General features: G+C 39.6%; 1 pseudogene across 1 annotated transcript in view; it reads right to left on the bottom strand.

The window, feature by feature from the left end:
- Positions 1-24,832, bottom strand: part of LOC149267551 (regulator of nonsense transcripts UPF3-like) — a 111,037-nt pseudogene that overhangs the window by 12,549 nt on the left and 73,656 nt on the right. The window contains exons 8-11 of the transcript XR_016261076.1: positions 18,930-19,030; positions 17,851-18,754; positions 17,588-17,712; positions 17,342-17,423 (exon numbers count right to left, since the gene is read on the bottom strand). The product of XR_016261076.1 is annotated as a regulator of nonsense transcripts UPF3-like (transcript). The remainder of the gene's footprint in view (positions 1-17,341; positions 17,424-17,587; positions 17,713-17,850; positions 18,755-18,929; positions 19,031-24,832) is intronic.

Below are 24,832 nucleotides of genomic sequence, written 5' to 3'. Positions count from 1 at the left end.
TGGCCTACATGCAACAAGCCATGATGAGTTGGCAAACTCTTCGGCAGTTGAAAGGGCAAAGAGTGCAAGGGTATACTCAAGAATTTAGAAAGAGACCATTGATTCTAGGGATCTCATTAGACTCACTAGAGACTCTTTTGAAGTACATTGGTGGTCTACGCAGCTACATGAGGCATACCATCCTCATGTTTAATCCTAGTAGTATAAATGAGGTATCCGTACAAGCCACTCATCTAGAAGCTAGAGGGAAGAATGGAAATCCAAAGTTGGGGAACCATCCCAACCCACTATAAGCAAGAGCAAGGAGAAAAGAAAGCAGAAGTGGAAAGCAAGGAAGGCTAACACTGCACAGAAAGGCAAAGCTTCATGCACTCACTGTAAAGAGGAGGGGCATGATGATGAGCACTATTGGATTCTGCATCCAACGCTGAGACCTAAGAACACTGAGGGCAAGAAGAAGAAGACTACTGCAGCTATTCAAAAAGATTTGGTGTCAGACTCGGGAGATGAAACAATCATTGCAGACACAGGAATAAAAGGTAAGAATTCTGAAGCATCTACTAGTAACTCTGCTCCAACTATTATTGATGAAGAACATGAGAGAAAAAGACATGAGCTTTTCCATATTCGAGTTATTTCCAAACATCAAAATATTGATACTTTGTTTGATAGTGGCTCATAAGTAAATTTGATTTTTAAGCAATTGTAAAGAAATTGGGATTAGCAACTACACCTCACAAGAAACCATACCCATTAGGATGGTTGAATGATAAAGAGCAACTACAAGTGACTAGACAGTGCAAGCTCAAGTTTCCTTTTGGGTCAGCATTTGTAGATGAGGTTGAGTTAGACATAATTCCTTTGGATATATGTGGAATTGTTTTAGGAAGTCCTTACTTGTATGATAGAAAAGCTATTTTCTATAGAGTTGAGAACAAGTATCTACTTGTTAAAGATGGAATCAAATACTTTGTAAGAGCTCACAAGCTCAAGAATAATTATACTCATAAATTCTACGCAGATGAGAAGAATGATAAATTCATGCAAACAATTCTTACTAATGGTTGTAAAAGAAAAAAAAACTGATAAAACCAATGCATTTGAAGGTTGTAATGCTCAGCAGCACGCTGATATAGAAAACATTGTTTCAGAGTATGATGTCCTGCTTCAGAAACCTAAAGGTCTGCCACCCAAAAAGGAAATAGTACATGATATTATTTTGTAGCAAGATCTTCCATTGCCTAACAATGGAATGTACAGGTTGTCTGCTTTAGAGAAAGATGAAATCAAGAAGCAGGTGCAGGAGTTGCTCAAGAAGGGATTCATCAGGCCTAGCACATCACCATGTGGGTCACCAATCGTTTTGGTGAGAAAGAAAGATGGCTCCTGGAGAATGTGCATTGACTACCGAGCATTGAATAAATTAAAAATCGTTATCCCCTTCCTTGCATAGATGATCTTTTAGATCAATGAAGGAAGTTGTTTATTTCACCAAGCTGGATTTGCACAGTGGATACCATCAAGTCAGAGTTGCAGAGCAAAATGCATGGAATGTAGGAATTTACAGGGTAAGTTCCTCAGAAAGAACACCAAAAGGACACCGCTCACAACCAGATCACAGATCAATACACCAGTATTTTTGACGTGGTTAAAACCCTCAAAGAGGGAAACAGTCCACGGCCTGTGCCAACGTGGGTACTACAGGCAATTTATTAATCAAAGAATGAAAATTTACATAAGCTTCTCTCATGCACGGATTACCCGAACAATGACCCTCCATGCGCTTTAAATAGAACTCATGGACCAATCGAGTGTCAAACCACGGATCAAGTGTCGGTAATACCGAGGAGAGAGTGAACCGTCGGATCACTACATATCGTGACCGTCGGATTGTAAGTTACAAAATGTACAACGGTAAAGAAACACACTTTACCTAACTCTATACCTAACTCTATACTAGACCAAGTTGAACTTAACTATTTCCTATGTGTCGGAATATCCTAACATCCCCCCTTAAGAACAACTTGGGATAGGATTGAAGGATTTACAAATATGACACAATAGGAGAAGGAAGGAGGCACTAGAGCCTATCCCCCCTTAGTGACAACTTCCTGAACTCCAAGCATATATCGAAGTTTAGTGAACTTCGCCTCTGTGAGAGCCTTTGTGAAGATGTCTGCAACCGGATCATCTGTTGAACAATATTGCACTTCAAGAACATGGTCATGAATGAGCTTTCTGATGAAGTGCATGTGTAGTTCAATGTGTTTGATGCGCTGATGCTGGACTGGATCTTTGCATAGCTGAATGGCACTTTGATTATCACACCAAAGTGTGGTTGGATGTTGCTGCTCAAAGCCAAAATCTGATAGGATCTGACGAAGCCATAAGGCTTCCTTACTAGCTTCCACGGCACCACGATACTCTGCTTCTGTTGACGAAAGAGAAATGGCAGCCTGTTTCTTACAAGCCCATGTAATAGGTCCTGAACCAAGAGTGAAGACATAACCGGCAGGAGACTTTCGATCATCAGGGTAACCAGCCCAATCAGAATCAGTGAAACCAACTAATAGAGGAGCTGCTTTGGCACTGTAATGAATCCCAAACTGTATTGTACCTCGAACATAACGAAGTATTCTTTTGGCTGCTTTCCAATGACTTTCACGGGGGTTTTGCATAAAACGAGCAACAAGGCCAACAGCAAAGGAAAGGTCAGGACGAGTATGGGTTAAATACAAGAGTTTTCCTACAAGTTGACGGTATAAGGTAGCATCAACTTCAGGAGAAGTACAAGAGACTGAAAGTTTGACTCCAGACTGAAAGGGAGAAGGGGTTGGCTTACAGTCTTCCATGTGAAAATGACGAATAATATCACAAGCATACTTGGACTGGGAAAGGGAAATACCCTCCTTGGATTGCAAGACTTGAAGACCGAGAAAATAGTGTAAGTGTCCTAAGTCTGTCATTTCAAATTTCTGTTTAAGGCTGGACTTCACATGGTTTATAAGGTTGGGATCACTACCAGTAAGAATAAGATCATCAACATAAAGAACAAGGATGATAAGAGAGTTGTTCACTTTCTTGGTGTAGACAATATTGTCAGAATAACACCTAGAAAAGCCAGATTCTAAAAGAAAGCTATCCATTTTGGCATACCAAGCCCGAGGAGCTTGCTTGAGACCATAAAGGGATTTCTTAAGTCGACATACAAGGCTGGAGTCTGTTTGGATGAAGCCAATGGGTTGTTCCATATAGATTTCTTCATGCAAGTCCCCATGCAAGAAGGCAGATTTAACATCCATCTGATGGACTTCCCATTTTAAAGAGGCAGCAAGGGAAAGAACAAGGCAGATAGAGTTCATTTTGGCAACAGGGGAGAAGGTTTCAGTGTAGTCAATGCCTTCAACCTGTGAAAAGCCCTTAGCAACAAGACGAGCTTTATGTTTATCAACTTTCCCATCTGGTCCATACTTGGTTCTGTAAACCCATTTACATCTAACAAGTTTGCGTCCCTTTGGTAGAGGAACAAGATCACATGTATCATTTGCCAACAATGAATGATATTCTTCATTCATAGCTGCTTCCCAATGTGGATGGCCTGAAGCTTCTGCAAAAGTGTCAGGATCATGATTTACTGGAGCTTGAGCCAGTAAAAAAGAGGCCCTTTCAAACTGAGAACGTGTACGTCGCTGATCTGTAGGATCACCGGCAAGATCACCTGCTGCATCCCGAGTGGCACGGACCCATCTTGGAAGTTGAGGATCCTGAGAAGGTGGGGGAGGATTGTCATCCTCACTTTCATCATCTGAAAAAGAAATGTTTTCAAAAGTAGAAGAGATAGGAAGAGGTGGCACATCCGCCGGACTAGGCTCGTAGGCCGATTTATTTTCATCAAATTTTACATCTCTTCTAATGATAACATTTTTGGACTTAAATGGAATAAGTCTATAACCTTTTACATCTTCACAATATCCAACAAAAGTACATTTCTCACTCTTAGGTTCTAAAGCTTTATGCTTTTTATCTGGAATATGGGCCCATGCTTCACTTCCAAAAACACGAAAGTGACTTACATTTGGTTTAATGGAACTCCAAGCTTCTTCTGGAGTGATATTCTTTAGAACCTTAGTAGGAGTGTGATTGATTATATAATTTGCACAATTAATTGCTTCGACCCAAAAACTAAGACTGAGTCCTTTAGATTGCAACATACAATTAGCCATTTCCTTTAAGGTGCGATTTTTCCTTTCAGCTACACCATTTTGTTGTGGAGTGTATGGAATAGCATGTTGCATTTGAATTCCATTTTCGGTGCAAAAGTTGATGAATGTGTTTTTAACATATTCTCCACCATTATCAGTTCTTAGCTTAAGAATTTGATGTCCAGATTGTTTTTCAACAAAGGCTTTGAAGGCCAAAAATGTGTTAAATACTTCGCTCTTGAGTTTTAAGAAGTATACCCAAGTGCGTCTGGAGAAATCATCAATGAAAGTTAAGAAATACTTGCAGCCAGAGAATGAAGCAACAAGAAGTGGACCACATAAATCACTGTGAACAAGCTGTAAAGGGGCTGAGGCGTGCCAAGAGGCACGTTTTTCAAAATTGTCCCGATGATGTTTTCCAAGTACACATCCGGAACAAACACCATCTCTGCAAGATACCATAGGAAGACCTGTCACCATATTTTCCTTACATAGATGTTGAAGGGAGCGATAGTTTAAGTGACCAAATCGTTCATGCCAAAGTTTGCTCACTTCATCATTATGAGCAACAAATACTGAGGGAAGATTTGATGACCCAAAGTTGTGAAACTTATATAACCTTGTGGAATCATCAGCAATACCAGTAGCTGGAATCTGTTTGGGATCTCTCAGATCCTTGATTACAACATCATGAGGTGAAAATTCAACAATTTTACCTTCACCTGAATGAGTTATCTGATATACAGATAGAAGGTTGCAGGATAAGGTTGGAACACATAATACATCATTAAACTGACCATTGTCTAGATGAACAGTTCCAGTCCCTACAACATTAAGAGATCTATCATCACCAACATATATATTTTTGGTGTTACAATCATTTAAATAAGAAAACATGGCTTGGTTTTTGGCCATGTGATAAGAGGCTCCAGAATCAATGAGCCACTCATGAGAATGAGAAGAAGAAGATACATTTAATGCATAACCAGACTGAGATGATTGACAGCGACATGCGGAAAGTGCCATTCCTGAAGATGAAGTTGAAGTTGAAGTTGAAGAATGCTCCACATGGATGTTATGTTTCTTCATTGCGGCTTCCAAGGCTTCCATCTTCTTAAAGCATTTAGATTCTAAGTGGCCATCTCGATTACAAAAGTTACAGTGTCTATCAGTCTTCTTCCATTTGTTTTTATTAGTCTTATCATTTTGCTGAAATGATCTTTCATTTTGAGGCTGAGTTTGTTTAGGACCCTTGTTTGGTTTAGGACCATTCTTTTTAGGATATGACTTCTTAGGATTCTTTGAATTTGGTTGCTACTGGGCGGCTAACGCTTTCTTGGAAGAGTTTCCAAGATTAAGAAGACCAAGGTGTAAGAGTTTTTCTTGTTCTCTTATTAAAGAATCACAAAAAGAGTCAAAGGAAGGGGCCTTGTAGTATTTTCCTTGACAAATGAAAACTTCCCTTGTAGAATGGAAAGTGGAAACAAATACAGAGTAGACTGGTCCCAACTTAGTAAGGATGGAATAAATAAGGTTACTATCTTCTTTCTTAACCTTAACACCTTCCAAGAGATATCTAAGGGTCTTGAATTTGGACAAGAAATCTTCAATGCAAGAAAAAATTATTAGGATCCAATGTAAGCAGCTCATTTTCAAGTTGATGGGCTCTAATTTCATTTTTAATCCCAAAAACTTTAGTGAGTTGTTCCAATGCTTCATGAGGAGTCTCAAAATCTGCAATATGGAATCTAAGATCAGGAGAAATAGACATCCCTATCAAACCACGTGCTTGATCTTGTCTATTTTTCCATTTTGCAGCCTTGTCTTCATCTTTTGGTTTCTTCTCTTGGTCCGTGGCTATTCTGTAGAGACCTTTACTTCTAAGTAAATCTTCCATGTAGGCTATCCATTGGAAGTAGTTAGTGCTGTAAAGAATGACTTGGCATGGACTTTCCATTTAAAAAAAAAAAAATCAAGCTGAAAATGTTGAAAGTAAATGTTCCAATGGATAGATCTTGAAAAATTAGGCTGTTTTAAAAAAAAAACGGCTCTGAAAAAGGCTTCCGGATGAAGAAGTTATGGCTTTTTGAAAAAAAAATGTTGAAGTTGCCAGCAAAGTGCGCGAATGTGCGGGAATGAAATAATCCGCCCCCACAAAATGGAGACTTGAACCCAAGACCTCTACTCTCTTAAAATAGCTTTGAATCAATTGATCTATACAAAAAATTTGAAAGAGAGAGAGAGGGGGGGCCTTGGTTTGCGTGCTTGCCTTGAGAAAACTCTTTTTCCCTACAAAACACAAAACCCAAAACCCAACACGGACATGCAAAGAAAACGAACCTTATGGCTCGAAGTTAGCTTTACCCAAAAAACTAGATATTTTAAAAAAATGAACCTTACGGCGCAAAGTTAGCTTTAGCCGAAAAACTAAATATTTTTCTCAATGTTTCTGATTTTCCGAGATCACACTAAGGTGCAGGGAAAAGAGCATACGCATGAGAAAAATCCTTCCTTTCTGTTTCTGATTTGCCCAGATCGCACAGAGTCGCAGGGCAAAGAGCATACGCAGAAATGAAAGGTATAGATCCGGTTAAAAAAAAGCTAAATAAACCGAAACCGAAATAAGCAGAGAGAAAATAACAGTAAACTGCAAATAAAGACTGTTTACCTCCAGATCTAAAAAATGACGCAGCTAGGGCTACCGGAAACCTTTTCGCGTGAAACGAAAGGGGTTCCTCACTGGAACAGATGCTCCGAACACAACAGAGCAGTCCTCTCGGCCCGAAAGCAGTCAGAAACAACAGATCTAGGAAACGCAGTCGGATGCAGTTCTACCGGCTTCAGATTTGGATCACCAACGGACGCGGCCGTCAAATAGCTCTGATACCATGTAGGAATTTACAGGGTAAGTTCCTCAGAAAGAACACCAAAAGGACACCGCTCACAACCAAATCACAGATCAATACACTAGTATTTTTGGCGTGGTTAAAACCCTCAAAGAGGGAAACAGTCCATGACCTGTGCCAACGTGGCTACTACAGGCAATTTATTAATCAAAGAATGAAAATTTACATAAGCTTCTCTCATGCACGGATTACCCGAACAATGACCCTCCATGCGCTTTAGATAGAACTCATGGACCAATCAGGTGTCAAGCCACGGATCAAGTGTCGGTAATACCGAGGAGAGAGTGAACCGTCGGATCACTACATATCGTGACCGTCGAATTGTAAGTTACAAAATGTACAACGGTAAAGAAACACACTTTACCTAACTCTATACCTAACTCTATACTAGACCAAGTTGAACTTAACTATTTCCTATGTGTCGGAATATCCTAACATGGAAGACCACTTTCAAAACAACACAGGGATTGTATGAGTGGTTGGTTATGCCTTTTGGCTTGACCAATGCCCCTGCTACTTTCATGAGATTAATGAATGATGTACTCAGGATTTTCCTTGATGATTTTGTTATTGTGCATCTGGATGACATTCTGATTTTTAGTAAAACATGGGAAGAACACTTAAAGCATGTTAAGCAGACATTAGATGTTTTGAAAAGAGAAAAACTTTATATTGAACTCTCAAAATGTTAATTTGGCAAAACATCTCTAAATTATTTGGGTCATATAGTAGGGGGTGGTGAATTGAAAATAGATACCTCTAAAGTGGCAGTGATTGTATACTGGCCTAAACCCAAGTCTGCTACAGAAGTGAGAAGCTTCTTAGGAGCAGCACAATATTGGAGGAAGTTCATTTATAATTTTTCCTCAATTGCAGCTCCCTTACATGCTTTGACAGGATTGAACAAGGTGCTTTAGTGGGGAGGTAAACATCAGAAAGTCTTCAACACCTTGAAAGAAAATATTAGTACAACACCTGCACTAGCGCTGCCTGATCTACAAAGACCGTTTGAAATCCAAACAGATGCCAGCGACTATGACATGGGAGCAGTGTTGACACAGTGCGGTAAACCCATATGTTATCATTCTGAGACTTTTAATCCTGTAGTAGTTAACTATCCTACATATGATAAAGAATTGTATGCATTAGTTCAGAGTGTGAAAAAGTGGAAACATTACTTAATGGGTAAAGAGACAGTAATTCATACTGATCATCAACCACTTCAATATCTACACTCCCAAACTAAGTTGCAGCAATCAAGACACTACAGATGGATGGGTTTTCTACAATAGTTTCATTTGGTCATCAGATATAAAAAGGGCATACATAACAAAGTTGCAGACATGTTATCTAGACTCATTATAAATGCATCTACTATACTTAAGCATAATTTTGTGCTACATGAAAGTTACATTGAACAATATGCTCAAGTTATAGACTTTAAAGATGTATATGCAACTTTGAGTCAAGGCAAAAAGGTAGAAGAATTGGACTATCATGTGAAGGACCGACTCTTATATCATTGTGGAAAACTCTGCATTCCACAATCCGAGAGAGTAAAAATGATTAGAGAAGCACACATTTCTCTGATATCAGGTCACTTTGGGGTAAGTAAAACAGTTGCACAGCTACAAAGATTTGGTTTTTGGCCAAAAATGAATGAGACAGTTTTTCTCCTAAAGTGACTTTATAATTTTATAAAGTTAAATCTAATTTAAAAGTGACTTTAAGTGATAAAGTTACTAAGTCTAATTTTAAAGTGACTTTTATAAAGTCAATGAAAAATTAGAAAGGAAAAGTGACTTTGGAAATAAATGACTAAGTGGGTTTTTATTAAAGTGGGGTGAATTAAAAAATAAAAAGTGAGATTTAAATGAGCATTTAATCTCAGCCATTGATCTAAATCTATTTCAGCCATTGGATTTAGAGATCACCCAAAAGTCACTTGGGTCACCCAAAAGTCATTTGGAGTTATATTAAGGGAGGAAAATGAGGAAAAGATCACATTCGATTCAATTCTTTCACGAGCAGATTGGGAGAAGGAGAGCAAGAGAGATTTCTGAGCAGGAGGAGAAGGAGACAGCAGCTTGACACACATTCCAAGGAAGCAGTTGAGCAGATTTGTACAGCTGATTCAACACACAGTGAAAGGCAGATTTTGGCATGATTTTCGAGGAAAGGTTTGTACAAAAATCGAAGAGCAGTTTGCTGGTTTTTCTGCACGCAAAACGAGGACCATACAGCAGCGTTTAATACTGAAAGTGGGCATGAAAATCGAGAAGATCGTACAGCATTTATTGCTGTCCTGTTTGCTAAAATTTTCAGTTTGCTGTGAAGCATGGGAAAAGAGATAAGTTGTAAATTTGTTTGCTGATTTTTTTGCTGAAAATTTCTCACTTTAAAAGGCAATTTTCAGAAATAAAGAAGAGCTCTCAAATTGGTTTTCCCCAAGAGTTGTAGGGGGTTTTTCCACGGTCACATTGACCAAAAATCTCAGTGTTTAAATGTGTTTTAATGGCTGTTTATTACTGCTGATTTTTATTTCTGCAATTTCCAGCATTCTGTAAAATTTCCAAAATTTGTGTTTTCAACAAATTTATTTTTTTCAGCTTGTTAAATGTATGGTTATGGGAAAGGGCATTTAACTATATGGGAGAAATAAGGAGAAACTGAAAACCGGGGTGGGAAATGAGAAATTTCTACATGGTATCAGAGCTTGAGTGCTGAAGGGCAGTTTGGGACAGCAAAAGGAAAAATTACAGTTGCTGATTTTTCACTCAGAAAATTCCAGCAAGCTGATTTTTTCATAAACAGCAGTTTTATCTTTACTACAGCAGTGCTATTTTTCAGTTTTAGGACAGCAGGATGTCATTGGGATTGAGGGTGGAGGATAGGCTGGATGGGCATATAAATTACAGCGTTTGGAAGGAGAGAATGCAGAGTATCTTTGAGGAGGCAGAAGTCTGGGATATCATGGTGCATACCACACAGAACCATGTTGTTGTGCCTACTGATGCTACTCAGTTGACAGCTTATAATAAAAAGAACAACAAGGGTAAGAGGCTGATTCTAGACGGAATCAAATACCATTGCATTCCTCATGTGAGAGGAAAGAGCAATGCCCATGAGATGTGGACAGCATTGTCCAATCTCTACCAAAGTACCAATGAGAACCGGAAGATGGTTCTGAAAGAGAAGCTGAAGAACATTAAGATGGGTAATGATAGTGCAGTTGGATATCTCACAAAGATTACTAATGTGAGAGATGAGTTGGCAGCGATTGGAGAGGCCATTCCACCCACTGAGTTGGTGCGGATTGCAGTGAATGGCCTCCCCCGTTCATGGTTGAACTTTGCTGATGGGGTTTGTGCACGTGAGACCCTTCCCACATGGGAGAGGTTTTGGGATGATTGCATTCAGACAGAGATCAGGAAAGGTCAGCTTGGGGCAGCCAAGCCAGTTGAGCAGGATGAGAATGTAGCACTGGTGGCAGGAGGCAAGAAAGGCAAAGGGAAGAAGCAGGCTTCCACAAGCAGTGATGGGGGAAAAGGCAAAGGTAAAGGTAAACAGGGGAACACACAGAAGGACTATTCCAAGGTGAAGTGTTGGAATTGTCAAAAGATGGGACACTATGCAGTTGTGTGTCCGGAGAAGAAGAAGAAGAAGGGGAAGAACCAGGACGTGGCAGCTTCAGCAGAGATTGAGGGCTTTGCTGGTCGTTTTGACCGAGAGTTTGCATTCACTACGTGTGAGTCCTCTAGTGCAGGATCACCTGCCACACAGGTTCAGAGGGAGCATGCTTTTCCCTCGATTAGCGGAGCATCTTCAGGTATCTGGTATGTGGACAGTGGAGCTTCACGTCATATGACAGGAGTCCGTGAGTACTTCTCAGAGCATTCAGAGTCGCACTGATATTGAGGTAGTACTCGGTGATGACAGAGTTCTTAGAGCAGTCGGGGTGGGGACAGTGACATTTCAGAGGGAGTCCAAACCTCCCTTGAAGGTGTCAGAGGTTCTTTGCGTGCCAGGAATGAGGAAGAACCTCATATCCGTCTCAGCTTTGGAGGACAGAGGATATGAGGTACTGTTCAGGGGAGGACAGGTGTTGATGTATCCCAGGGGCACTCCAGCTGATTCAGCTAGAGTGATAGGTGTACGCCATGCAAAGGTGTACAAGTTTGCATTACAGCCCCTTTTGGCATTGATCAGTAGTACCGACAACAGAGCTAGCAGTTCTGAGCTGTGTGAGATTTGGCACCGCAGGATGGGACATATGTATCATGGAGCCTTGAGGACATTGCGGGAGATCACTACAGGTGTGCCAGATTTCAGTACTGATCACTTTAATACTTGCAGAGGTTGTGCGATGGGCAAATTTGTCAAATCCCCTTTTCCCAGCAGTGACAGCAGAGCGACGAAGATACTTGATTTGATTCATTCCGATGTGAGCGGTCGGATGTCTCATGTTTCCTTGAGTGGATATGAGTACTATGTTTTATTCATTGATGATCACTCCAGGAGGACCTAGATTTATTTTTTGAAGACCAAGAGTGAGGTCTTCAAGCGGTTTCAGGAGTTCAGAGCTCTTGTGGAGACTCAGACAGGTCGAAAGATCAAGTCCTTGAGGTCGGACAATGGAGGAGAGTACACCCTTGGAGAGTTTGTTGACTATTGTGCGGAGGCAGGCATTAGGAGGGAGTTCACTGTTCCTTACAACCCCCAGCAGAACGGGGTTGCGGAGAGGAAGAACAGATCCATCATAGGGGGTGCCAAAGCCATGTTACATGATCAGGGGTTGCCATTGTTCGTGGGCAGAGGCCTGCAACACAGCTGTTTACTTGCAGAACAGGAGTTTGCATCGTGCCTTGGGGCACATGACTCCGGAAGAGGCTTTCTCTGGGAAGAAGCCTGATATTGGTCATCTTCATATCTTTGGATGCATTACATACTCCTATATACCCAAGGAGAAGAGGACCAAACTAGAACCCACCGCAGAGAAGGGTATCTTTGTGGGCTACAGTGAGACCTCAAAGGCCTTTCGGATTTACATTCCTGCACAGAGGAGAGTTGTTGTCAGACGGGATGTGAAGTTCGAGGAGGACAGGGCCTTTAGGAGGTCACGGGAGTTAGAGTATATGGATCAGCCAGACCCTCAGCAGCAGTTGAGTCAGTCGCAGAGATCCAGTGGGCAGGGATCAGGAGGATCCGGAGGTACATCTATGAGGATGTCAGGTCCGTCAGTGAGCACTGGCTCGCCGAGCCAGAGGGGTGGTGCTCCGAGCAGCATGCAGAGCAGTTCACAGAGCAGTTCACTAAGGAGTCCATTGATGGAAAGTTCACACAGTAACTCAACTTCTATAGGTTCAGGTGCAGGCAGGAGGACAGCAGACAGACAGTCAGGATTTCAGGCTCCTAATGATGATGAGGAAGAGGAGTTTCATTCTCCAGTGGGAGAAGTGCGCTCAGGGAAGAGGAAGCCCAAGTGGCTTCAGGACACCTTGAACGATGCCACATCTGTTGCTGAGCCGAAGAGGCCGGTCAGAGAGAGTAGACCACCTGAGAGGTTTTGTAGCTATATGGCGATGGTTACCAGCATCCTTGACTCTGAGCCTTCTAGCTATGAGGAGGCAGCTAGCCAGCAGGTCTGGAGAGAGGCCATGCAGGAGGAGTATTCTTCTATCATGAAGAATGATGTTTAGGAGGTGGTGCCGAGGCTTGAGGGCAAATCTGTGGTTACTTCCAGATGGCTTTACAAGGTAAAGCATGTTGCAGATGGCAGCATTGAGAAATTCAAAGCGAGGTTTGTGGCTAGAGGGTTCTCCCAGGTAGAGGGAGTTGATTATGAGGAGACCTTCGCTCCCGTGGCTCGATATACTTCGATCCGCTCCATTATATCGATAGCAGCAGAGATGGGTTGGAAGATCCACCAGATGGATGTGAAGACTGCATTTCTCAATGGCTTCATACAGGAGGAGGTGTACATTGAGCAGCCACAGGGCTTTGAGGTGCATGGGAAGGAGTCCCATGTGTGCAGACTTAAGAAGGCCCTTTATGGCCTGAAGCAAGCTCCCAGAGCTTGGTACTCCAGGATAGATACATATTTGCAGGGGATGGGTTTCACAAAGAGTGAAGCAGATCCGAACCTTTACTTTATTGTGATTGGTGAGGAGCCTCTCATTCTGGTGCTGTATGTGGATGACTTGATCATTACAGGTGCAGAGAGACTCATAGAGCACTGCAAGAGAGATCTTGCGACGGAGTTTGAGATGAAGGACATCGGCTTGATGCATTACTCTTTGGGTTTGGAAGTGTGACAGGAGGAGGGGCATTTCTTCCTGGGGCAGGGGAAGTATATTGTGGACATCCTTAGCAGATTCCACATGGAAGATTGTAGACCCATGTCGACACTGATAATCACCAACTGGAAGAAGCTTCATGCTTCGGATTCCGAGTTGGTGGATCCCACATTGTACAGGCAGCTGATTGGTTCCTTGATGTATTTGGTCAACACTAGACCAGATATCTGTTTTGCAGTCAACACAATGAGTCAATTTATGTGTGAGCCTAGGAAGGTTCACTGGGTGGCTGCAAAGCACATTTTGCGATACTTGCAGGGGGCAATGGATTATGGTCTGGACTACAGGCAGGGAGATGGAGTGAGATTGGCAGGATACACTGATTCTGATTGGGCAGGTTGTGCTTCTGATAAGAAAAGCACTTCAGGGTGCTATTTTGAGTTGGGTTCAGCAGTAGTGTCATGGTTCAGCCGGAAGCAGCAGTCAGTAGCACTGAGTTCAGCGAAAGCAGAGTATATGGCATCCAGTCTAGCTAGTTGTGAGGCTATCTGGCTTCGCAAGATGTTTGTCTTATTTGGTCAGCCGTTGAGACCTTCAGTGATTTACTGTGATAATCAGAGTTGCATTAAACTCACGGAGAATTCAGTATTTCATGACAGGTCAAATCATATCGGGATCAGATATCATTTCATCAGAGACTATGTTCAGAAGGGAGTTGTGAAGCTTGAGTATATTTCCACTGATGAGCAGGTTGCAGATATCCTTACCAAAGCCTTACCACGGGGCAAGCATGTCTACTTCAGAGACAAGATGTGTGTGGTGAGGAACACCTTCCTCGATAAGAGGGAGTGTTGAAATTTGGTACCGGAGGACAGGTGGTTCCCTTAGGCTTTCATCTTTGGCCTAGGGAAAAGTGTCCAAAAGAATTTAATTTTTCTCCTAAAGTGACTATAATTTTATAAAGTTAAATCTAATTTAAAAGTGACTTTAAGTGATAAAGTTATTAAGTCTAATTTTAAAGTGACTTTTATAAAGTCAATGAAAAATTAGAAAGGAAAAGTGACTTTGGAAATAAATGACTAAGTGGGTCTTTATTAAAGTGGGGTGAATTAAAAAATAAAAAGTGAGATTTAAATGAGCATTTAATCTCAGCCATTGATCTAAATCTATTTCAGACATTGGATTTAGAGATCACCCAAAAGTCACTTGGGTCACCCAAAAGTCATTTGGAGTTATATTAAGGGAGGAAAAGGAGGAAAAGATCACATTCGATTCAATTCTTTCATGAGCAGATTGGGAAAAGGGGAGCAAGAGAGCAAGAAAGATTTCTGAGCAGGGAGGAGAAGGAGACAGCAGCTTGGCACACATTCCAAGGCAGCAGTTGAGCAGATTTGTACAGCTGATTCAGCACACAGTGAAAGGCAGATTTTGGCACGATTTTCGAGGAGACGTTTGCACAAAAATCGAGGAGCAGTTTGTTGGTTTTTCTGCACGCAAAACGAGGGCCATACAGCAACATTTAATGCTGAAAGTGGGCACGAAAATCGAGGAGACCGTACAGCATTTATTTCTGTCCTGTTTGCTGTAATTTCCAGTTTGCTGTGAAGCATGGGAAAAGAGATAAGTTGTACATTTTCTTGCTGATTTTTTTGCTGAAAATTTCTCACTGTAAAAGGCAATTTTCAGAAATAAAGAAGAGCTCTCAATTTGGTTTTCCCCAAGAGTTGTAGGGGATTTTTCCAGGGTCACATTGACCAAAAATCTCAGTGTTTAAATGTGTTTTAATGGCTGTTTATTACTGCTGATTTTTATTTCTGCAATTTCCAGCATTCTGTAAAATTTCCAGAATTTGTGTTTTCAGCAAATTTATTTTTTTCAGCTTGTTAAATGTATGGTTATGGGAAAGGGCATTTAACTATATGGGAGAAATAAGGAGAAACTGAAAATCGGGGTGGGAAATGAGAAATTTCTACAAGTTGAAGCAAATGGAGAAAACACCGAATGTGGATGCCATTTTCTTAGACAATATTGATGTACTGTCTAAGTGGAGGGTGGAGTCTAAGCTTCCCATCATGGAAAAGTCACCTACATGGCTATAGGAGAAACCAATAGTAGTACAATTTACAACAGTAGGTGCAGCAAGATGAGGAGGACTCGAAGGACAAGGAGCAGGAGTCGAATGTGGAAACATCAACACCACCTTCTACAAATATAAGAGAGCACAGTTCCATACCCTTCAATCATCATCTAACATTTGGTGCAGGGCCAAGGCCTTCTACTACTAGGGCAAGCCTAGCAAATAGCACATCATCTTTTTCCCATAAAAGGGGAGAGGGCACTAATCTCATATCGTTGGCTGCTAGTTTTGTTTGTTTTGCCATTATATGTATAACTAGATACATTTATATATGTGGTGCTATTTTGCATTGGTTCTCCACATTTGAGTCCTTAATTGGACAACAATCAACAGTAGGTTCAGCAAGATGAGGAGGACTCGAAGGATGAATATTTGGTGCAGGCCCAAGGCCTTCTACTACTAGGGAAAGCCTAGCAAATGGCACATCATCCTTTTCCCATAAAAGGGGAGAGGGCACTGATCTCATATCGTTGGTTGCTAGTTTTGTTTGTTTTGCCATTATATGTATAACTCATGATGATGAGATACATTTATATATGTGATGCTATTTTATATTGGTTCTCCACATTTGAGTCCTTAATTGGACAATAATCAACAGTAGGTTCAGCAAGATGAGAAGGACTCGAAGGACGAGGAGCAGGAGGCGAATGTGGCAGGCAACATCAACACCACCTTCTACAGATATAGGAGAGCACAGTTCCATACCCATCAGTCATCATCTAACATTTGGTGCAGTGCCAAGGCCTTCTACTACTAGGGCAGGCCTAGTAAACAGCACATCATCTTTTTCCTACAAAAGGGGGAGAGGGCACTGATCTCATATAGCTGGCTGCTAGCTTTGTTTGTTTTGCCATTATATATATAACTCATGATGATGAGATACATTTATATATGCGATGCTATTTTGTATTGGTTCTCCACATTTGAGTCGTTAATTGGACAATAATCAGGGATCAGCAGGCATCAGTATCGCCTTTGATGTATCATTTTTATTTGACATCCACAACATCATATATATCAGTGTTTTATATGTTTAAAAATCTGAAAAAAATGAATATATTGTGCATTTTTAATGTTTGCCGCTGTTTTCAGATTTTTCCGAAACCATGTTTTCGGGGCCCTCTCCGATTTTTTGTCAATGCCGAATTTTTCAACACTGATATAAACAGCGTATGAACCATAATGCTACAAAGACAACTTAGTATTATAATTAACATCAATAAAACTCAACTCCAGGTAACTTTTGGTAACCACGCAATCAACCTAGACTCAACAAAATTTGATCAATATGAAGGGAAAACATAAAATCCAAAACCTCAAGTTCCAGTAATTTCAAATATGGAGCAGATTAGTAATTACAAGCAGTAACCTAGAGTTCTAGCAACATATATTCAAATAGTAATAACCAAATCGTCCACCTTATGAATGCTACTACAGCTGAGAAGGAAAAAGAAAAATATAATGCTTAATCCCTCTAATAAAATAACTGAAAGCCTGGAAGATTGAAATAAGTTATTGTGGAAATAGACCACTGCAATGGCCATCTGGTATTGTAACAATCTGAAAAGAAAACTAATAGGAAATGATGTCGCACAGTACTACCACCATCAAGAGTAACCTAAATGAACTTGGAACATATATATTGGGGAGGCTTATCTGGATTTGAGTCCAAAAGTGCGATAAGAGACTTGCCAAACAAGCAACATTACTACACTCTCAGACCAAGTGATGCTAACAAAGTTGATGCAAAAACATAAAATATATAATTGAACAAAAAAGAAACCAGAGAAAGATACCTACTTGCACAATTCTTACCAGGTCAAAAAAAAAAATTACTTATGAACTAAGAGCCTGATTTCTGTACTGCAACCCATACTTGCTTCTGCAAAAATGGTCAAAATAGAATCAGATATCAAAATAATGGAGACCATTCACTATTATCAAACATCTAAATTGGCAATAAAGGCTCCCCAAAACTAACAACTTCTGATATGCAATAGGAACCAATGGATAAAAGGCATCACGAGAATCATTTACATAACTCACCTCCTGGCTTCCATACCCTACAGTACCACCCCGTTTGGCTGGTTTTGATTCTCCCAAAGCCAATGCTCCATCCACCTCCCTTGTTGTAGGAGCTGAAGGCCGCCTCAAAAGCTGCCTATGATTCCCTGTTCAAGAAATTGGTTATGGAGCATAAAAATCCCTCGAAACAATAAATTAAGTACATAGTAATTTCTTCAAAAAATTTCCTTTTAATCTTAAAGCACAAGTCAATAAACTTCCTGCACCTAAAAAACATAATATACCATTCTCTGCAGTTGCAAGAATCATACGGCCGTTTCCTTGGATTTCAAAATCTACACCTCCACTTGCCATCACAGTTTCACTTTTTAGATCTACCTGATTGGTTGATGTGTTGTTCCAGGAAGCTATAACACCAGAAGTAGCATTTGACCGACGAGCTGTTTGAGACCCTATTAAATCTGGGTAGCGGAATTTCACTGTGACTGAGGTATCACTCACATTATCTCCTTGCAGAGATTTATCCTCCACTGTTGCTTCAGCAAACCCTACATTTTGTTGAAATGCAGAGCCCTTTTCAATCTTTTCTAATTTGGAAAGACCTTCAGGTCCACTTTGAAATTTTGCACTTACAAGTGACTCTGATGATGGTTGAGATGCATCTGAAACAGAAGGGCCATCCGAACGACGACGAGGAGTCCAAACCGGACGGTCAGGCCTGTCCTTGTTCCTTGTGCGCCTGTCTTGCCTTTCAGTTGTATGTGTACTTTTCTCATCTTGAAAATTCTTGCTATTTACATCAGCAAAAGAACTTGGAGAAGCCAGACCAGAGCCATGGTCTTTCAAACCACATCGAGGACCTGGATGTTTAGGTGGTCGCTTGTCCTTTTCAGAGCTTGTCAAAAACAACTGATTTGGCTGCTCTGTATTTGATGATGTAACAGGTAGCTGAAGATCTTTGGTTGAAATCATACCTCTTCCTATCCTACCACTGGATTCCGAACGCTGATTCTGCTTTAGAGTCAAACTCCCTGGAGTACCTTTTCCAGGAGATGTTATGCCATGCTGATGCAATGATCCACCTGTCTGTGGTGCAGAAGCAGAACCTTTGACGCTAGATGTATGCCGCCTCTGGAGTTGGACACCAGTATCAATGCCATTTGGTGAGGATAACCCAATGGCAGGCCCCTAAGAATACCAAAGAATAATTAGAATCTGCTAATCAAAGAACAACCACACAAATATGCAAAAGAAAAAGAATTATCATCATTCTAATGTCATCATAAACTGCAATCAAGATTTGAATTATTAATTGCACACAACCAGCAAGACCACAATTAGTTAGATTGCCAGACTCACTTACATTTGATAGTTCCTTTTCCCTCTCTTTTGATAGTAGCAATCTTTTCTTTCCAGCTTCCCCAGCTCCATCCACTACAGCGGTCATTCCATCATTGTGCATAACTGCAAATTTCTCATATCAGGGCAGTCATAAAGCATACAACGCAATTTTCGTGTTCATGCTATTTATAAAGCCGCAAAACAAAACCATGAATAGGTCAATGGCCTGAATTCATCACAGATCAGACTTCACAGAAAACATACTGCCCATTTTAAATAATGACGTGAAAAAAACAAAGCAAAACACTAAGAGGACTGAAAATAAATCAAGCACGAGAATTTTCCAATCGTAGGCAATGCAATTACAAAATACAAGGCAGACTAAATCAAGACAAAGAGAACAAGGCCAGAACAAAAAAGGTTTAACATAAGAAATTATACTCTTGAATCATTACAATCACAATCCCGTTTTACCTTAAAACCTGATTGTTAATATCTGATATTTGTAAGCAAAACTTGTTTTACCAGCATCCTCCGGTCAAACAGTCAAATTTTGGGCATTAAATCTTTGTTTAGTATCATAAGCATTAAACTGATTCTTGCAGACATTTTCAATATCTATAACTGGTAGCCAGCATTCCCCAACTTAAATAAACTTTCGATATTCTATCTTTGTTTTGCAGTTTAATATATTTATTCTGCATTCCTGTATGCATGTTTTGTAAACCTGAGACCCAGTGGCTGGTTATGTAAATTATTTGGTCAAGTGTCCAGCATATTTGAGATGTGATATCAGTGGCCCAATTTCCCATCATTTCTGTAAGCATTTTTATCACAAACGGATTATGGCAGCCAGGCAGCATAATTTCTTCTAAACAGAATAATGAAAAAGTAAAAATATGTTTTGCAAGTTTATAGCATTGAAGCATAAATAATGATTTTAAATCCAATTTGTTAAAACATCTCTTTATGGAGAAGGGGCAGAAAATGAGTACAATCTTTGCAAATCAATGTTTCTAAAATAATTTCTATTATATGTTGAAACCTGCAAACACTCTATCACAATATCTTTGTGTATAATTTTGTAATCCTTTCTAATATTATTTCTTGCATTTTCTAGTGTTGCACTGGCACTATCATACTGGTACTCTTCAGGCCCACTAACCTACTTTTGTTGTCATTTGTCGCACATGTCCCCCAGATTGTACAGGCACCGCGACAATGCCCAGGACGGAGGCTGTCACTCTGGTCCATGCCCACTCTATTCTAGCTGTCTCCCAACAGCAGGCTATGTGGGGTAGTCCCTATGAAATGAGAGGAAGGAAAACAAGTTGGAAACCAACTTGATTGGGAGACACAAATGAGTGGTCTAGTCAATTGGTTAAATTTGAGCAAGATAATTGATTGGATTAAATTTTAAAGTATGAGACCAGTGCCTTAATGGAGTCACAAATTCTTGCTTATAGTAAAATGGAACCAAATGACTGGATGGACACCCGCTGCTTAAGATGATTGGCTAACCTGAATGATATGAAAACCTATGACCTATGTGTGATGCAGAGATCTTGGTTATTTTTAATTAAATGCCTAATCTAGATGTAACTTTCCTTTAACTATTTTGGAGTTGGGCTCCAAGGTAGGTTGTGGGAAGGAGGCCAATAGGAAGCAGGCTAACACCTAATTAACGATAGCTTCTGTTGTGTTCCTATCACCCAATGCCTCCTACGCTACAGAGATTGTGGCTCTAATGACTGCAAGGTCAGCGTGTTAACCACCAAAGAGTTGTTGAGTCCCCTCAAGCTAAGTGAGAGGAGTTGCCCTCTATCTCTATCAACCTAGCTTATCTTAGGAGGTAAATTATTAATGCAATCTAAATCTAGTATGCTTATGCAAGAGATTATGGGTGAGACTACCTTGAGTTAAGATTCTTTAAGTTATTTGAGTATTTTATGTGAGATTTATCTTAATGCAAGAGTACTTAACAATATTGTGATGCAATCTTAAACAAGATAAGTGCTAATAGATACAACTGTAAACTTCAAGTAACGAACTTTATCCATCAATGATTATTAACATAAGATATTATGCCAAAATTTATAAGCTCAAATCAACTCTATTTATCAACAAGATTAAACTCGAATTTTGTGTGCAAAGTTAAACAATCTTTGAGAGCAAGATAAAGTAAGAAAATTTCAGATTTATCACAATTTATATCAGCAATAATAATTCACAAAATTCAGACCTTATCAATGCTTTGACAGTTGTGAGAAAAACCCTTCAAACGATGAAATTTGCCCAACACATGAAACATAAAATTTCTAATTTGACTAGCAATGTAAATTAGCTTCTTTAGCACACTTTATGACGGTGTATTCAATGATATTTCATATCTGATTTTAAAATTACAGAAGTGAACAATCACAGATCAGCAAGCCAAAGATGCTAAAAATAGATGGCCAATATTTCCGTAAATAGTAAAAATGCACTAGAACTTGAAAATTTTAAATTTTAGGACTTTTAAAGAGTGTGATTCAGAAATTTCAGAACTGATAAATTTATTACAGCAGTAAGTTGATGACAAATAGCTGATCAGCGATCCAAAAATACTTGAGATGATGCCCAAAATGTCTAAAAATAGTAAGCTTTTACCGGAAACTGAAAATTTAAAATTTTTTATCCTTATCAAGTGTATGCTTTTCAAATATTTCAGAGTTGAATTTCACAGTTATGCAGTAAATTCCAGCAAGTTAAAATGTTAGATCTAGGTCAAATTAGATATGCCCAAGTGACCAAAACTTATGAAAAAATAGATTTTGCAATTCTAATCTATATTGACCAATTAAAATGTGATTTTAGGGCTTAGGTATTAATGATTTAACTGCTGTGATAAAACTGAAGCAGAACAAGTGTTTAGAAGTCAAACCCTAGGCCCAAGGCCTTGAAGATCCCATCGTTGAAAATCGTTGAAACTTTGGGATCACATTGTCGCTTGCAAAATATGAATTTTGACACCTTCAAACTGCCAAGTATTTAGCCTTCAAAATTCATATTAGGTTTTCAGGTCGATTTAGAGCAAAAGGGGCCAATAAAATGGAGACCAAGGCTAAAGGAAGCGAATTTGCGGAGATAAAAGGACTAGGATGGTACATCGAGGCTTAAGGATGAAAAATATGGCCACAAGGGGCGAACACTATGCCTAATAAGGCTAGAATTGGGGATGAGGAGGGTATGGAGGCCTAGGGCAAGGCCTAACGCCTATGACCTGGGGCCTAAAGGCCACAAAAGGAAGGGCCGCAAGCCCTTAGACAGTTGCGACTTAGGGAAAGAGGAGTGGAAGTCAAGAGAGGACGGCAGAGGGGAGAATGGAGGGCCAAGGAGGCTTCACGGAGGAGGACAAAGGGCCAAAATGGGATCCGCAAGGCTTCTAGGGCCTGCGGCTAGGTTAAGGAAGGGAAGTTGCAACCCCTAAGGGTCACGACTAGCCCTAGGAGGGCTCGAAACCAAGACGATGGAGGGAGAAAGGCTAACAATGAGGCGTAGGAAGGCAAAATTAGTGCTAGGGGCCCTGAAAAGCCTAAGACCCTTGCTCTAAAAAAATTTATGCTTCAGCGCTTTGACTTTCTGAAAATTCTTCTGTCAAAACCCCACAAAAATTCCAAGAGACTAGATCTTAAACTCAAGGGCCTAGATCTAGTTCTTCTTCCACTTGACTCATTGATCTAACTTGCAAAAATAAACTTTACAACACTCAAACCCCAAATATATACAAAATGAATCTAAAAATCCCAACCCAAGTTAGAAAAGATAATTTACAATTTAATTTACAAAATATACATGGGTTTCTGAAATAGATATTGAGAAAAGATATTTTATGATATTTTTTACTTGAAAGAATGGCTAAAACACTTCAGAAAAGTTAGTGCTCGCTAAAGCCCAAGAAAAGATTCAATCCACCATATAAAAACTAGAGATCCAAGCGAAGTAACCCTTGCCCACAGTTTGTGAACTTGGAGACCAAGGATTTTGTACTTGCACAAACTTTGTATTCTTTCAAAATAACAATATAAAGCACCACATAGGAAGCTCGTAGTCAATACATACCATAGATCTGCAACAAGAACACCTCGAGTTGCACCCCAAAGTCTTTTATTATAGTAGAAAAAATAGTTCCCAGCAAGATAATAGTTTACAAAATGCTTCAACAACAATTCTAGCCAGAGATCAAAATGACTAGAGATTCAACTAACTCTCTAATTTATAGATAAATCTTCCAAATGGAAAAATAACGGCTAGTTTCTTTGCTATATCAAAATAATATTGATAGTTGATAAACACTTCAAGATCTTTTAATCTTGAGCCTTGATTTTTTATTGTTGAGGAATTTCCGAATTTATTATTTAATTCCATTTTAATTAGCTCAAAATTAATTATTTAGAGCTAATTTCCTCAAAAATTGGACTCTGACTTAACCACCAAGGTCCAAGGGTCCAAATTTTCTTGAGAAATACAATATTCCCTAGGTGGAATACCCCTTTAAAAATTGTCTCTTTTAAGTCCTACAAATTTTTCCATTTGGAGAATTAATTTTCCAAAGACAATTTAACTTGACTCTAATTAATTAATTTTTTGGCTTAGGATTCAATTTTATTTTGCCAGAAAAATTAATTAATTTACACATGAAAGGATTAATTATTTTTCCAACCTTCTAATACATATGATTTTTCATTTACAAGACTCAAAGAGGTAATACACATTTGTCTTAGACCCTCAACACACATAACCTATCTGCGACACAATATGATCTAGTAAACCAAGTGATTTGTAATAAAATATTTAAGCCAATTAGCTTCAATTATTCCCAAACACTTTTACATCAGACTCAACTAAAGCATTAGGACTCACCTAATAATCCGACAATAAATTTCACCCTAGCTTTGGGGGTTTAAGCTGATGAGAAAATATTCTTCTGATTAGCCGTGTCGAGAAACACAGGTAATCAGTGAAGTTAAAAAACCTCCTAGGATGGAATTGGTCATCAAATTATAGGCTTACCTAGGTTGTTACATAGCCTCAATATTTTACTAAGATCACTTACAATATATAGCTTGCAGAATGAGATGACCATGACACATGGACTAATGATATGTCATTTGATCCTTGTTGAAAAAGTTGGTAATCCTGCTTCCTTGGAACTTTGACAATTTGAGTGCAACAGGACATTAATAAAATTATCTTATCTTCTGTGTGATTCAAATCCCACTAGAGAAATTGCATTTCAAGGTATTTTTAAGGCAGCCAAAGTTCAAAACTTGTGGTAGTCGGGAGGAGACACCAAAAATATCCAAACATGTTAAAGGTTGTTGTGACCCAGTAGTGCTATGTTTTTGTTTTGTAACATATCAGTGACTTGTGGGACTAGCTTGTGGTCTAAGAAACTATGATCCGTGGACATCTAAACCATCAAAATCACCTAGGGTTCACACCCAGCTTGGGCCACACCAACCCTTAACATGGCTGGATATATATATTTGCAAATCCTACTAATGCAATTGCATTTCGAGGGTTTCTTTTTGTAAGGAAACCAAGGTTCAAAATTCTTGGTAGACGAAAGGAGACACCAAAAATATCCAACCATGTTAAAGGCCCAAACCGAGTACGATCCTTGGGTGATTTTGACCACTTATATGCCTCATGGATCGCAAATTCGTAAACCACAGGCTAGTGGTACTAATAATAAGTGGCATAAAATTGATCTTTATGCTAAAAATTAAAATCTTGTTGTACTTTCCCCATGTTGCCTTTGTTTGATTGTTGTCTTCACATCACTTGCGAGGCACTTGTTTTCCTCTTTGCATGAAGAAATGAAAAACCTTTGATTCTTATTGACCTTAATTTTCTTTTTCGTAGCATTTTTTATCCCAAAAT

This window comes from Pinus tabuliformis, chromosome 6 (assembly GCF_031772625.1).
Source record: "Pinus tabuliformis cultivar Carrire ecotype Pingquan chromosome 6, CPIR1, whole genome shotgun sequence".
Classification (NCBI taxonomy): domain Eukaryota; kingdom Viridiplantae; phylum Streptophyta; class Pinopsida; order Pinales; family Pinaceae; genus Pinus; species Pinus tabuliformis.
Note: the sequence above shows the minus strand (reverse complement) of the source record. Positions and strands in the feature narration are given on the sequence as shown.